Source organism: Pongo abelii, chromosome 21 (genome assembly GCF_028885655.2).
Source record: "Pongo abelii isolate AG06213 chromosome 21, NHGRI_mPonAbe1-v2.0_pri, whole genome shotgun sequence".
Taxonomy (NCBI): domain Eukaryota; kingdom Metazoa; phylum Chordata; class Mammalia; order Primates; family Hominidae; genus Pongo; species Pongo abelii.
This window is the reverse complement of record NC_072006.2, coordinates 66,976,740-66,991,470: the sequence shown is the minus strand read 5'-3', so window position 1 is coordinate 66,991,470 and position 14,731 is coordinate 66,976,740. Positions and strand designations below refer to the sequence as shown.

Here is a 14,731-nt window from a genome sequence, read left to right as displayed (position 1 = left end):
TGCTCCTGTCCAAGAGCCTCCCTTGCTGGGGCCCAAGCCCAGCCACCCCGAGGTCAGCGTCCTGCCCAGGGGCATCAAAGGCGGGAGCATGGCTGCAGAGAGCGCGGGAGGCCTCTGCAATCGGACGTGCACGGCGGGGCTGAGTCAGCACAAAGCCTCTCAGATCGCTGGGTTACCCTTTATGCGAAGGTGGCAGCAACTCATGCGATCGCACCGCCCCGTCCACCTCCGGCCATCCCTGCCCAGAAACCCTCCAGGCCAGCACTGTCCAGCCATGCCCTGGCCCTGAAGATAGCTCGGGCCACTCAGGTTCTCTCATTTTTACTTTAGAGCGTTTTTTTGGGTAAAATTTGCAATTCAAGCGATGTTCATTTTGATGGACTCCGGCTGCGGCAGCTAAAATATCCATCCTGTGGGTCAATCTAATCATGCTTAATAGCAGTTTATTCTTCGATGCAACGTTTCTCATGTGAGCCCGACAGTTTCACAGAGACTGCCGACGCACCTCTCGCGAATGCTCTCACCAGCCCCTGCGCCCGCTTTGAATGCTTGTGCAGTAAAATGCTGTATTGCACTTGACGAGTGCACTACTAAGCCAGAATCACCAGCGACCCCCTCTTTAGAAGGGGGTGCCACCATGTCCTTGGCCCCCTGGCTGCAGAAATGCAAGACCACTCATCGTGACACACGCATGCAGGCACAGCATCGGGGCCGTCCCTTCCCAAAGACGGTCCTTCTCCTTCGTGCAAGCTCCAGGACCCAGAGCTGGTCTCACTCACAGGTGGAAACAGTACCTGGAGCATAGCTAGCTTTTGTGAGCCGAAGGATAGAAAAATGTAACTAATTTGGTCCGCTGAATTTATGGGCTCCACAATTTCTGCAGCAACTGTTTCCACCAGCGGGAGTCTGGCCCACCCTCTGATCACCGTGGGGCAGTTTCCAGAGTGTTCTGGGAAACCCAGAAGCCTACACCTGGTGCTACCTGCTCCAGGGAGTGAGAGACACGGGCACTGGCCACCTCCTCATGGCCACACAAACCCACCTGGGTTCCCGAGCTGGCAGGCAAGGGGGTGGGTGTCCTGTGTCCAGCCCCCTCAGCCCAGTCCAGGCTCCTTTCCCTCTGAGAGTCCTGGCCCCCATGGTAGCATGCCTAAGCGGTCTCAGGAGAGTCCCTGTGGGCAAGACATAGCCAGTGAGGGTCTGCGCCCCCGCCCTGCCTGCTCTCCCCTCCTTCAAATGGACAGGCACAAAGACCCCCACAGAGGAAAGTCCCAGCATGTCCATGCCCCACGCCAGTTTGGGGTTCCCTTCCTGGCTGCTGCCCAGGAGCCAAGCTTTGGAGATTCATGCATGGGAGACTCCAGCCCCGGGTCCCAGCATCTCCAGGAAAGCAGCAGGATCCCCGGGGAGCACCATCAGGCCACACGTGCAGGGGAGTGGGGCTCGGGCTGCCATGGGCGATGTCCGTGCAATGCTCATTTTTAATTCAGTGGATCAGAGACTGGAGGTGATTTACCGCCGAGCAGGCCGCAGCTCTCTCCCTGTGAACTCTGCAGTTTTACTGCTCAGTCAAACCTAATTCCAAAACACTAATGCTTTTATTTAAACACCACATCCTGCAATAAAGCTTTAACGTACGACAGCCGCATCTAGGGGAAGAGAACGGTGTGTCTGTGGCCACCGGCAGCCTCGGTGGCCACACGCCCAGCTACTTCCCTGCTTGTGGCCGGAGCTGGGAGCAGGCACGGAAGAGATGACGTCAGCGGATGCTGGGCACTGACCCTCCGGGTCCAGAGGCCGAGAGGAGGCTGTGCCCAAGGTCAACACCTGCCCCCTTGCTGCTATGCCAGATGGGGCCGAGGCTGGGAGAACGAAGCTTCCAGAAGGAAGACTTGAAGGCCAGGAGCCCTGACTGCCAGGCCCTCCCCTCCAGTCAACTCGAGGCTCCCTGAGGGGTGGGAGCCACCTGAAAGCTCAGAATGGCCCCCAATCCCTTTATCCAGCGCTCCCTATGCTGGCCCCAGCTGCTCAGGTGACCTGGCTGCCCCCAGACCCAAGGCCTCCAGCCGCTGCAGGAGGGGGCTGCCTGCCTGTCCCTTCCCGCCCCATTCCTGCCGAAGGCCAGAGTGCGGGAGGTAGGACACAGGGACACGTGCTATGGCTGGAGCAGTGCCAAGGCAGAGAGGACACACACTCCAGAAATTAATCCTGAGGCCTGAGGCAGGGTGGGGGTGCCCAGGCAGGGACCTGGCCTCATCCCAGGTAGCAAACTCCTCCAATCTGAGACTCAGAAATGAAGCCGGGCAAACATCCCTCACACAGCAGCCCAGCCGCTGCCTAAGACCCCAGAACCTGCCGCCCATCCTCTCCCTGAAGGACCAGCACTGGGGAAAAGGGTTTCACGGACGGATCCGGACCTGCCCTCATCCCCTGGGCCCCAGGACATCCTCCCAGTCCTTTCTCGGGTCGGGACTGGGACGGCGGCAGAGCAGGTGGCTCTCAGGCCCCCGACAGGCGGGGCAAGGGGCCCTGGGCCACACGCTGCTTTCTGCCAAAGCCTCACCTGCATTCACAGCAAAACATGCCTCAGGTTGGATTCGGCGGAACAGAGAGAAAGCTGAACCGGGGTTTTGGTGGGGGTACAGGTGGGGGCGGCATAAGCCAGAGACATTTGGCAAAATCGAATGGCTCCCAGGCCCCTGGGGTGGGCTGTGGGTTCAGGGCTGCACAGACTCAGCTCCTCTGACCCAGTCCCAGGTGCCTTCGGCAGAGGAGTGGGGCCTGAGGGCAACGGTGGCCCTGACCCTGCCCGCGTCCCCAGCATCTCCTCTTGCAGGCTGCACCTTCCTTGGAGGCTACATGCCTCCGAGTTCCTCTGCCTTGCCCTGCAGCCGGGAGAGCTGGATGCAGGTGCAGGAGGTGACTTCCCTCCACGGACTCTGCCATGTGCTGCCCAGCCTCTCCCTCCTTCCTGTATCCAGCCACCTGCCCTTTTCCAAACTCGCTCTTGTCTTGTGCCTCTGAGCAGTTTCTGCCCTGGCCACACGCGGCCCTTTCTGCCGGCTGACGGCCTCTTCCAGGATGGCCGTCAGTGGAGCCCCCAGAGCCGCCGCCACCACTGCGTGCTCTCCAGCCACGGCCCCGACCCCCCAGCCCTCACCAGCCCCGCACCGGACCCCACGCCTGCCGGAGGCCGCCTCCCCTCTGCCGCAGTCAGCAAGCTGAATATTTAATGTCTGGTGAGCACTTCCACCTGCTGACACAGGCAAAGTGACAGAACAATGCTGGCGGGGACACGACCGTCCACCAACGCCCAGGCAGCCCGCCGCCCCGGCCTCACCCCCACCACAGTCGCCTGGCTGGCTGTCGGCCGCGGCGGCCCCCGTGGCGTGGAGTGCCCCTCGGTGCGGCGAGAGAGGTCCCGGCCTGAGATACATACTTCTTTACATTCCATAGCTTAGCAGGTCCATATGGGCATATAAAGAAGTATGTTTCCCAAGCAGGCAGTCTGTATGTAGTTCCAAGACCCCAGGATGCCACCCCGGTAGAAGCTGACCCCACTGCGATGTAGAGAAGGCAGCTCAGAGGCAGTGGAACTTCTTTTCTGGTGTCCACTGCTGGAGCCCTCTCTGTGTGAGCAGGACAGCCTTCCTGCCACTGCTGCCTGGTGTCCAGCCACCACCAGGGGCCCAGGACTCCCTGCCTCCTTCCGACCTCGGCGCCCCTCTATCCCTGAATCCATCTCTCTCTCTGTCTGTCTCACACACTCACACGATCCAGAAAGGCAGAAGTGGACAGTGAGCCCCAGAAAGTCTCCAGCGCCTGTCCCTGGCCCCAGCAGTAGCTCGATTTTGCATCCTTGGAAGAGACAGGCTGCCCTACCACCTTCACCCCAGAGCAGGGAGGCACCATCCATGTCCCAAACTTTCAAAGCCAGCACTTTCCTGTCCCCCTGGGTCCCCTCATCCCAGCCAGGCCCAGAGAGGGATGGGTGGAGAAAGGAACCTTGGGGGGCACCCTGCCCAGCACCCCACTAGCAGGACCAGCCTCCTCCTTCTCCGGGAGCTGGACAACTCCTTGCTCCCGAGGCCAGATGAGGAACTGCAGACCAGAGACCCGAGAGGTGTCCTGGGGGCTTACCTGGGCAGCTGATGGTTTCCTGGGCAGGTCCCTGGTAAAGGCTGCCTCCCGGGACCCCGTGTCCATGAGGGAGGGCTCAGCACCTCTCTCTGAAGATGCGAGCGAGAAAGACGATGCTTGGAGGATTCCAGGTTCCCAGAGGGTGGCCGGGATCTCCTGAGAGGCCGTCCACTAGGGGGGCAACTCCCTAGGCGCCTCAGCCTGGCCACGGCAGACACCCAGTGGGCGAGGAAGTGTCGCTTCCCCGGTTCTCTCCCTCCTTCTCTCGCTCTTCTTCACCCTCTCCCCCGTCCCCGCCTCGCAGCGTCACCATCCTGAACCACCGCGCAGTGCGGCCCACCTGAAACGGCAGCTGCACAGAGCCAGCAGCTCACATGGGCACCGGGGGTCAGCAGCCACCGTCACCTGCCCAGCGCCACTGCCGTGGCACCCCCAGGAGGCTGGTCCCACACCTGGCTCTTTGTGACTGGCCGTCCAGCCTCCACCAGTCCCTGATCAATACCAATTTACAGTCAAATGCAGGGGGCCGCCTTCCTGTTCATGAATTTCCCGGTGCTCACCAGCTCCTAATGAGCCTGTTAAAGAGGGTTTAAGTAAACTTAGCAAGTGGCGAACTAAGCACTTTGGAATACTTAATTGTATCGATATGTTTTTCATTGCGTTTAAAAATGTCTCTGAGTGGGAAGCAGAGGCTGCCTCCTTCCCTGCCAACTTCTATGACCAGCCGTGAAGCCAGAGTCTGAAAAATGTGGAGAAAGAGCCAGAAGGAGACCAATGGGACCTCAAGGTTAGGCCCTCACCAGCAGGAAGGGAAGCCGCCCTGAACCTGCTGGGAGCGGGGAGAGGAGGAGGAGGGAGGAGGAGGAGGAAGCCTGCAGGGTTTTGAGGCCTCGCAGTGGCCCAGGGCGAGCCTGGCACGTGAGGTGGTGAGAGATGGAAAGAAGGCTTTACAGGTGCCTGGGGGGGACGGGGGCCAGGGAGGCGCCAGCAGGGGGTGCAGGCCGGGCACAGACACAGGGGGCTTGCTAAGCGGCAGAGGGCCCAGCTGGGCCCTGGCCCCTGTCCTGACACTGACCCTGGCATGGGTTGGGACAGCAGCCCCGGGACATGAAAGGACCTCCCATTGTCTTCATCAGGAAGAGAGGTCCAGCATGACTCTGTTGCTCCTCCAGGCAGCCCGTCCCTGCGAGGGGACAGCCCGGAGCGAGTTGGTTCTCTCCTACCACCCAGGGCAGGGCAATGTCCCCGCAGAGGCTGCAGTGTGCAGAGGCCGCTGAGCACGCTGTGGCTGTGTGGCTGTGGGTCTGCAGCCGGGCATGGCTGGGTGGGAGTTTCACGTGGGGGCGGGTGGGGGCGGGGGTGAGGGTTGTGCTTAAGGCTCTGGAGGCATCCCCTCTACAAAGGAAAGAGCAAATGGCAGAAAGAAGCAGAAGCTGATGTCCCATTTCCATGTAGCTGCTGTGATTTATCATTTTCACGTAGCCAAGGATACAAAAAGGGCACCCGACACCACAGCCTGAGCTTCAGCTTCGGGGGCACCTGGGTTCTGCCGCTCATCTGTGCCCTCCCAAGACCTCCCCAATAACAACTGTCCCCGGAGTCCAGGGAAAAGGCCTCCTCAACGGCCCCAGCTCCCTGGCACATGAGCCCTCAGAGCCTAGGACACTCCCGCAGCCTGGCTCAAGTCCCCCCGCCCCGGGCCTGTGAGGCATCAATCTGGATGGGGTCTGGGGGTCAAGGGGGAACTTGGGAGTCCCAAAGGGCAGGAGAGTCACCCCAGACCCAGCCAGAGCTCACAGGACTTCTGCCCACTCACAAATGAATTGTAGTCACTTTTCAAAAAGTTTCCCGTCTGGATAGAAAAAGAGCACCCAGCCACCTCCAAGCAGACCCCACCGTGAGCCGAGCTGGCTCCTGTGCCCCGGGGCTCTTCAGCGGTGAGCACCGCCGGCCCCCAGCATCAGCGCTGCGGGAGGCCACGCGGGAAGTCAAGCTCCCCAGCAGGGACCTGCAGAGACGCAGACCACCAGGGCTGCTCTCCCCGAAGCCCCCCTAGTCTCCGCCCACATGTGCCCCCCGCCCCCGCCCCCCACCTCGCCGCCCTGCCCCTGTAAACGCCTCCTGACCCTGACGTGGCTGGGAGAGCTGCAGAAGTGCCGAGTCCCGACCAGGGGCAGCCTCGCCGCCGCTCAGCTCAGGAATCCCTGCCCCCCACCAGCACCACGGTGGGTGATACTGCAAGTTCAAGGTAAGTTTAGCCCCATGCCCGGCTGCCTGGACTTTGTTGCAGAGCGGCAGGTGAATCGCGCCCCCCACCCAGCCCCGAAGCCCCCATGCCATCCACTGCCCGCGTGGGGGGCGGCTGCTTTCTTGCAAAATGCCCGCAAGTCAAAGTTCCTGCCTCCCAGCTGGACGCGCCCTCCCGGCCCCGCCGGCTGCTGGCTCTGCAGTTTTCCAAATGTGGATGATGCCGCGAGCCAAGAGAAAACTCCACGGCACCCCCTCCGGAGCCGCACGGCGCTGGCACCCACACGGCGCCGGCACCCGCAGCACCCACCTCGCCGGCAGGCACACCCCCACCGCGGTGCCCGGCAAGTTTGCAGGGGCCGTCCCGGCGGCTCAGCGGTGGTGATGGGCTGAGCAGGACTCACCGCGGAGCCCAGGGCACCCCTGGGGCCGGGCTGGTGACAGCGGCAGCAGCGGCGGGCGCAGGGTCGCGGCTCCGTAGGAGATGCTGCAGCGGCGGCATCACCAGCCACCTCCTCCGGGAGCCAATCGCGAATGCAGGGGTGGGGGCCGGAGCTCGATGCGTCCGCACTTGGTGGGGGCAGAGAGAGAAAGAAGACACCAGGCACCCCCTCTCCACACCCCTGCCCTTCCCCCAGCCCTCCTGCAGCAGCGCAGACTTAGCGGGAGGGAGATCTGAGAGACAGAGAGAGAGAGAGAGAGAGAGAGAGAGAGAGGAGACGCTGGTGCAGAGTTAGGGAGAGGCGGCCGAGCGGCACACCTTGAGCCCCGGCCTCCTCCGAAGGGAGCCCCTGCACCCCAGCGGGGTCAGCGCAAGGTAGAGAAGGTAGAGGTCAGGGTGGAACAAAAGGGAAGGTCCCGCGGGTGTGCACGCTCTCGCAGGCACACAGCCGGCTCGCCCAGACACAGGGGCGGGGGAGGGGAGGGGAGGGGAGGGCCTGACCTGAGAGGCCAGAGGGGGCGTGGGGGCCCCCCTCGGGTCAGGAGCCGGCCTCACCTTTGCAGTTCTTATATACCCGGCCAAGCATCCCAAACACGCGGCCCTGGCCAAGTGGCCCCCTCGGGCTGCGCTCCCTGACCATATTTAGTCAAGCAGGGGAAAAAATAGCCTGTCAGCTGGGCCGCGGCTGGCCGGGCCACCGGGAACAGGGTGGGAGCACCCACGCCATTGACGGCGGGTCCCAGGCTCAGGCTGCTGTCCTGCCCCTCGCGGCCCCTCCCTGACAGGCCTCCCACCGGCTGTCCCTGCCCGAGATCCCCCCGCTATTTTTAGCCCAGCCAGTACAGAGGCGCCTCCTCAGTAGCCGGGCAGCAGCCTCCATGCCACGCCAGCCGGCTCCTAGGGTGCCTTGGGGAGACCTGGGCATCTCCCAGGCTGCAGGGCCGGGGGTTGGGGGGGCAGGAGGGTACGGCCTCCTTCGCTGCTCTGAGCCTCCAGTGGGATGAGCCCACCCAGGCCACCCAGGAGTGGGTGGCCCCCTCCACAGTCCCCTCGGCTCTGCCCTTTTGCCTAGAATTGGGGCCAGGATCAGGTGGTGACGGAGCCACCTGGGTTTCCGGGGACTCTCAAGCCAACCCCAAGTCATGACAAATGCCAGTCGCCTTGGACAGAGGCAAGGCCAACCTGCTTGCTGCCCCCAGCCAGGCCCTGCCACCAAGGGTGTGTGATGGGGAGACCCCAATCCCGGGTGCTGGACGGGCTCAGGAGCTCCCCCTTCCGGGATTTCACGCCTGAATTATGTAACAGACGAGGGCCTGGGACGGGGCCTGACGGGGATCTGTCCTTGCAGGGCCTGGACGCAGAGACCAGAGGCCGGAACTGGCAGACTGTCCTCACAGGCTGTGTGACACTGGCTAGTCGTCCCATCTCTCTGGGGCCCCACAGGACCGGGGACCAGGTTGTGGAATGACAGTGGACCACAGTGGTCGGGGGACCGGCTCGTTGGCGGCAGGCACAGGCCCGTGTGATGGGGACAATGAGCTTTGGTATTTGTGAGTCCTGTCCAGAGCATAGGTCCTCCTGTTCAGAAGCCACCTCATAAACGTCCCCAATGCCTCCCGGACTTAGGAAGGCAACCCCTTGTGGTTCTGGCCAGTTGGGGACACGGGGCCTGGGAGCCCATGCTGCTCAGAACAGGCTCAGCTGCATCTAATCCCAGGGGAGCCCCTGAGGAGCCTGCACACCCCCCAGGCTGGCCCACAGGAGCTGAGGCGGGGCTCTCCTCCAGGTTGACCTCCTGGGCTCACAGCCCCTTCCCCACATCCCAAGGCCAGCTCTGCAGAGTCATGGGGAGAAGAAGCCGGAGCCCCAGCCACACTCGCCACACACACGACACCCACTCTGGTGTCCTCCGGCCAGCGACAGCGAGGGACAGAGGGACGCCCCCTGCACCTGCCCAGTCCAGAGGCTTCTTGGGTGATGCCAGGCCCTGCTCCCAGCCCTGTGCGCCCCGCTAAAGACTCCATGTCTCACCACGAAGGAGTCCAGGAGAGTTTAAGCTTCTACCTGGTCTGAGCACTTTTCTGGAAACTAAATAGCCACTCGGCTTCCCACTGGCAGCGGGAGAGCGTGGTGTGAGGGGCGGTTTCCGAACTCCCCCGCAAGTCCCCTCCCCTGCACCCCACTTCCTCCGGCCTGCCGTCTCCAGGCAGGGTTGAGGGGGGCAAGCCAGGCCTGCGGCTGGTGTCAGGGATTATAGACAGCCACAGCAGGGGAGGTGGGGAGCAGTCTGCAGGCTTGGGCAGGCGGCTCTGTAAAGGATGCGGGTGCTCTGTGGTGGTGAGAGACAGGGTGTGCAGCAGATGTGGCCATAAATCACCCTCCTCATGGCAGCCCCACACCCACGGACCAGGGCACGGGCACAGGGCCATCTCTTTCCAGGAGAAGGGCTGGTGTGGGTGGCCAGATCCTGACGGTCCCCAGGCCGTAGGACAGAGCCAGAAGACAGAGCAGTTCCTCCGTTTACCCCAGCAGCAGCATCACAGTAACAGCCGGCACACAGCACTTAGGCTTCGGGTTGTTCCAGAAGCTTCTGCAGGGGCCCTATGCTGAGCTCAAGGCACCCCTAAGAGGAGGGCATTTTGCTGTCCCCACTTTACCGAGAAGGAACTTGGGCTCAGGGTGGGTGCTCACTCACCCAAGGTCCCACACCCAGCACTGATCGGAGCTGGGTGTGTTGCGGCCAGTCTGGCCCCCACCATGTCCCAGAGCTGCCCTTGCCAGGGCAGTAAAGTCAGAGCCCATAGCCCTCGCCCCTGATGGCCCAGGGCCGTGCTGCCTGAGGCGCACTCCACCATGATTGGAAAGGGAGATCGCAGTGGGTAGGAGAGATGGGAGGGAGGGGAGAGGGGAGAGAGGGGCAGACGGGGTAGAGGGGGCAGAAGGAGAAGAGAGGGGAGAGGGGCCTAGGCGTCCGAGAGTTTCCCCTTGGTGTCTGCAGGTGGTTTAAGGCGTGAATGAATGAAGGAGCAAGCAGTAAGTCCCGACAGCAAGGCCACCACAGCCCTCACCCCACAGGGACGCCTGAGCAAGGACCCAAGCAGGGGACAAGCAGGCTCACCCCGCCCTTGCGGGGCTGACCACGAGGCCCGGTCCGGTGGAACGCGCCATGACAGTGAGTGCTCTGCCCTGTCCCACACGGCTCCCACTGGCCGTGAGTGGCTGCCAAGCTCTCAGAAACGGGGCTGGTGCCCCTGCAGACCTGGATCTTTTACTCAGTGCAGCTTTGATTTGTTTCAGCTTCAGAAGGCTCGTGTAGCTGGTGCCGTATCGGACAGCGGGGGACAGAGAAAATGCACAGCCCAGGGAAATGTGGAGACAGGCCCAACGCCAGGCATGGGGGCCGGAAGGAGCAGCTGGGGAGCAGGGGGCAGGGCCTGGAGTCCCGCCTTGCAGGTCAGAGGTCAGAGGTCAGGGAAGGCCTGGGTGGGGGTGAATGAACAGGCCTCCCAGTGATATCAGAGGGGCAGGCGGGGAAGGGTCCCAGAAGAGCACCCTGGGGAGTGTGCACAGGGAGGCAGGGGCCCAGAGGCGGGAAGGGGGACCTGGTGTGTCCAGCAGGCAGCAGGAGGCCAGCATGGCTGCCACCGGGGCAGTGGCAGTGGATGGGTGGCCTGGGGCTGGGCTTCGGGCAGGGTCAGACCATGTCAGGCCTTGTAGGCCAGTGCCAGGGCTGCAGGCTGAGGGGCATAGGTCTGGGCAGGCTGGCACGGCTATAGCAGGGCCCCTATGGCTTCTCTGCTGAGGGTGAGGGTGGAGGGCAGAGGCTGGAGCATCAGAGACCCTGCCCAGCTGCGGTGCCCTGGGGAGGGCTGCCTAGTTCTGGCTGTGCCTTGAAGGTTTGCCCAAAAGATTCACTGTTGGAGCAGATGTGGTCACAAGAGCAAGGGGGATGTCAGATGGCCTGGGCCCTGTGGGACAGGTGCATCCCTGGGAGGGGGACGGCCCATCACCAGGGAGCCTTCTAAGACCATTTTGTAGGTGGGCAAACTGAGGCTCAGGAGGAAAAGCCAGTTGCCCAGCATGCGAAGACCCAGAGTCTATCTTCCTGCCCCTACATCCTTGTCTGTCCCCAGATCTGAACCTGCCTCAGCCCCAGGACTCTGAGTGCAGCCAGAGGGGAGCCGGGCTGGAGAGTGGGGAGCACGGAGACTGTGGCCTGGACGGTGCCAGAGCAAACAGGAGAAAGGCTCCCCCACGCAGAGGCTGTGGCACAGCCCAGCGGGTCCCGGGGCTGACTGGGTGGGAGCAGCTCCCAGCGAGAGGCCCCTGGGATTTGGGTAAGTAGAGGCACATGCAGACTCTGGCCACAGGGCACCTCGCGCATGAGGGGAGTTCACCACACAAGCTGAGTGGAGGGCGGACGCAGGAGAACAGCGGTTTCTTGGAAGCCAAGGGCAGTCATGGAGCCCCACGCCACAGCGCTTCCCACGGGGCCACACCATCCGGTCTGCGGAGGGAGCTGCATTGCCAGGAAGGACCATCTGATTCTGGATTCCAGCCTCACCCTGGGCCACCGCTGAGTGTCCCAAGTGGCCCCTTAGCCCCCAGGGCCAGGCGGCATCCCAATCCCCTTGGGATGTTGTGCTCAGAATGTGGCACACACACCCTGGCAGGGCCATCCTCCTCCTCCTGCACCCGGCATGGCCGTGGGTTCAGGGTCTCTATCGTGGGCAGAGATTCACAGAGTCAAGGTGAGGGTCCCAGAAGCAGCTGTGACCAGGCCCTGGCTGCCAGGGAGAGGGGGTCCTCAGCCGACAGGGCAGACACCCGGAGATGGACCCTCGTCCAGGGGAGGGCCCTGCCGCCCACAATTCCTTGGCATTCCTGCACCAGCAGGATGGGCTGAGGGAGGCGCCTTGCCGGTGTCAGTGCCCAGCATCACTGTGCCCCGGTGGAGGGGGAGGCCTTTCCGAGCCTGGGCCTGGGTGTGAACGAGGGCAGGTTTCTCACCTCTCTGACCTCAGCTTCCTCAACTGGGAAGGGGGGCCGCAGCACCCCCTTAGGGGTGATGAGGAAGTGGGAGCTCAGGGAGGGCCCTGGGCAGGGCTGCCTCCTCACCTCCCTTCAGCCTTTGGACACTGGAGCTCAGAGGACCAAGCAAATGAATGAATGAATGACTCAATCAATCAACTGATGCATCAATCCATGGACCACTGAACAGCTGGACAGCTGGGCTGTGGGCAGGACGGGGGACTCTGGCCGAAGCCACGTTCATATGTGTTCAGCTTTGTGAGTGGGGTGAGGTTGAGGGCTTATTCAGTGGGGGGGGAGGGGTGCACGGCAGGGCCAGTACCCTCGGAGGGTCAGGCCACAGAGGGCGGGGACACCTGCCAGGATGCCCAACCCCAGAGGCGGTGCGAGCCGCTGGGGAGCCGTGGTTCCAGTCAGCGGTGGCTGTGATGAGGGCTGCTCCCACTTCATCCGCAGGATTCCAGCCGCAGCCGCCCCACACCCAAGCTGTCCCTAGTCACCCACCACGGCCGGACAAAGCCCCCGGCAGCCAAGGTGCTCCGCGGGGCGGGTTTCTTGGGTTTCTTGAAGCCAGTATTTCCCATGGTATCTTACGTCCCAGAAGAGGCCTCCACTGTGCCTGGACCAGCGGCCCACTCGGTGAGTCGAGTGTGCACCTGGCACCCCTCTTTCTGGAAATCCACGAACACTGGGCTCCCAGCAGAGGACTGAGGCTGAGCAGGCCACTTCCCTGGAGCTGACCCCACAGCTGTGTAGGTACAGGGTGGCTGTGAACACTTAGGGCTCTCTCGGGCTTTGCGCTTCTTGGCTCCTGACCAAGCCCTGTCCACTGCTGCCCAGCCCCACTTGGGGCCCCCTTCACCCACCCCTGACCACCTCATGCAGGTGAAGTCACTATGGAAACAGCCTGGCAGTCCCTCGAAAAATGAAGTCATAAACCCCAGCAATTGCACTCCTGGGCCTATGACAGAGCTTGCACATCCCCTCCAAAGCTCATGTTTAGCTGTGAGCCCCAGTGCCGGAGGTGGGGCCTGGTGTATTTTGGTCCTGGGGGCGGATCCCTCATGGCTGGGTGCCATGCACCCACTCACCACAGTGAGTTCTCGCGAGATCTGGTTGTTGAAAAGTGTATGGTACCTCCCCCACAACTCTCTGTCTTTTGTTCCGGCTCTGGCCATGTAACAAGCCTGCTCCTCCTTCGCCTTCTGCCGTGACTGTAAGCTTTCTGAGGGCTGACCAGAAGCCCAGCAGATGCCAGCACCATGCTTCCTATACAGCCTGCAGAACCGCGAGCCAGCTAAACCTCTCCTTATAAATCACCCAGCCCCAGGTTTATCTTTACAGCAATGCAAGACCTGACTAATACAGCACAAGCTCCCCAAAATAAAAAGAAATATTCAAATAGGCACACAGGAGTGTTCCCAGCGGCACTATTCACTGCAGCCAAAAGGTGGAGGAGCCACAGGCCTGTCAGCTGATGATAGACAAAGAAAGCATGGCCTGTCATCCCAGCACTTTGGGAGGCCGAGGCGGGCAGATCACCTGAGGTCGGGAGTTCAAGACCAGCCTGGACAACATGGTGAAACCCAGTCTCTACTAAAAATATAAAAATTAGCCGGCTGTGGTGATGAGTTCCTGTAGTCCCAGCTACTTGGGAGGCTGAGGGACAAGAATTGCTTGAACCCGGGAGGCAGAGGTTGCAGTGAACCGAGATCATGCCATTGCTCTCCAGCCTGGGTAACAGAGTGAGACTCTGTCTCTAAATAAAAGAATAAATAAATGAAGTGCGGCATATCCATGTGGGGGAATAGCATTCAGCCCTAAAAAGGGATGACACAGGGACACGAGCGGTAACATGAAGTGCCTGAAAACCCTGCTCGGCGGGAGAAGCAGACGCAGAGACTGCCAGTTGCAGGATTCCGCTGATAGGAGATGCACAGAGCGGGCAGCTCCATGGAGACAGAAAGCAGATTCCGCGGTGTGGGGGCGGGGAGAGGAACAGGAGTGACTGCTTAATGGGCTCCAGAGCTCCTCGTGGGGGGATGAAAGTGTCTGGGTAGTAGACAGAGGTGGTGGCTGCACAGTGTGGCAAATGTGCTAAATGCCACTGAACCACACTCGTTAAAGTGGTCGTTTTATGTCATGTGAATTTCACCTCTGTTTTTTTTTTTTTTTTTTAAAAAAAAAGCCCAGCTCAGAGTCCAGCCCCAACCCTCTCTCAGTGACCTCTGCCCTGGGCCACCCCGACCGTGAGCCTGGGGCCCCTCAGGCTGCCCACTGAAGAGGGGCAGCTACTGCTGAGGTCTGACCTTGCCTCTCCTGATGCCCCAGTCACACTTGGGAGAGAGGCAGGATGGGGGGTGGCGGCCCTCCTGGCCAAGGACACCGTCCCCGGGCCAGTCACAGGTTTGCCAGGGACGGCCGTAACAGACCTCAGCGTTAGCACTGCCCAAGCCCGTCTGCTGCTGGCATATTCCCTGTGTGAGGACACAGTAATGCCCACTCCCCCTAAGGATATACACGTCCCAGTCCAAGAACCCGTGGTCGTGCCGCCTTATGTGGCAGCAGGGACTCTGCAGGAGGGATGGAGCAGGATCGCGCTGGATGCTCTCTGTGGGCCCAGTGTCCTCACAGGGTCCTTAGGAGGGGGGTGGGAGGGTCAGAGTCAGGGGGAGCCTGGAAAACACAGCACAGATGGCTTTAAAGGAGGGGCCACGGGTGAAGGGACGCAGGAACCTCCAGACCCGAGAGGGCAGGACCCGGATTCTCCCCAGGGCCTCCAGCAGCCAGCCCTTTCAACACATGGGCTTTAGATTTATTTCCCTTTGGGGACTGCAAGAGAATAAACTGTGGCTTTTGTTACAGCAGCCA

At 61.8% G+C, this 14,731-nt stretch overlaps 2 long non-coding RNA genes across 2 annotated transcripts in view; one reads left to right on the top strand and one right to left on the bottom strand.

Moving 5' to 3' along the window:
• The window catches only part of LOC100458644 (uncharacterized protein MIR1-1HG), a 20,932-nt gene extending 13,563 nt beyond the window's left edge, over positions 1-7,369 (bottom strand). The window contains exons 1-2 of the long non-coding RNA XR_008517065.1: positions 6,792-7,369; positions 4,141-4,341 (exon numbers count right to left, since the gene is read on the bottom strand). This is a non-coding gene — a long non-coding RNA (uncharacterized protein MIR1-1HG). The remainder of the gene's footprint in view (positions 1-4,140; positions 4,342-6,791) is intronic.
• Positions 6,253-14,731, top strand: LOC103888845 (uncharacterized). Its single transcript, XR_002912606.2, has 7 exons — positions 6,253-6,388; positions 9,359-9,508; positions 9,828-10,001; positions 10,127-10,282; positions 10,963-12,118; positions 12,465-12,612; positions 13,047-14,731. It is a non-coding gene; the product is annotated as an uncharacterized LOC103888845 (long non-coding RNA).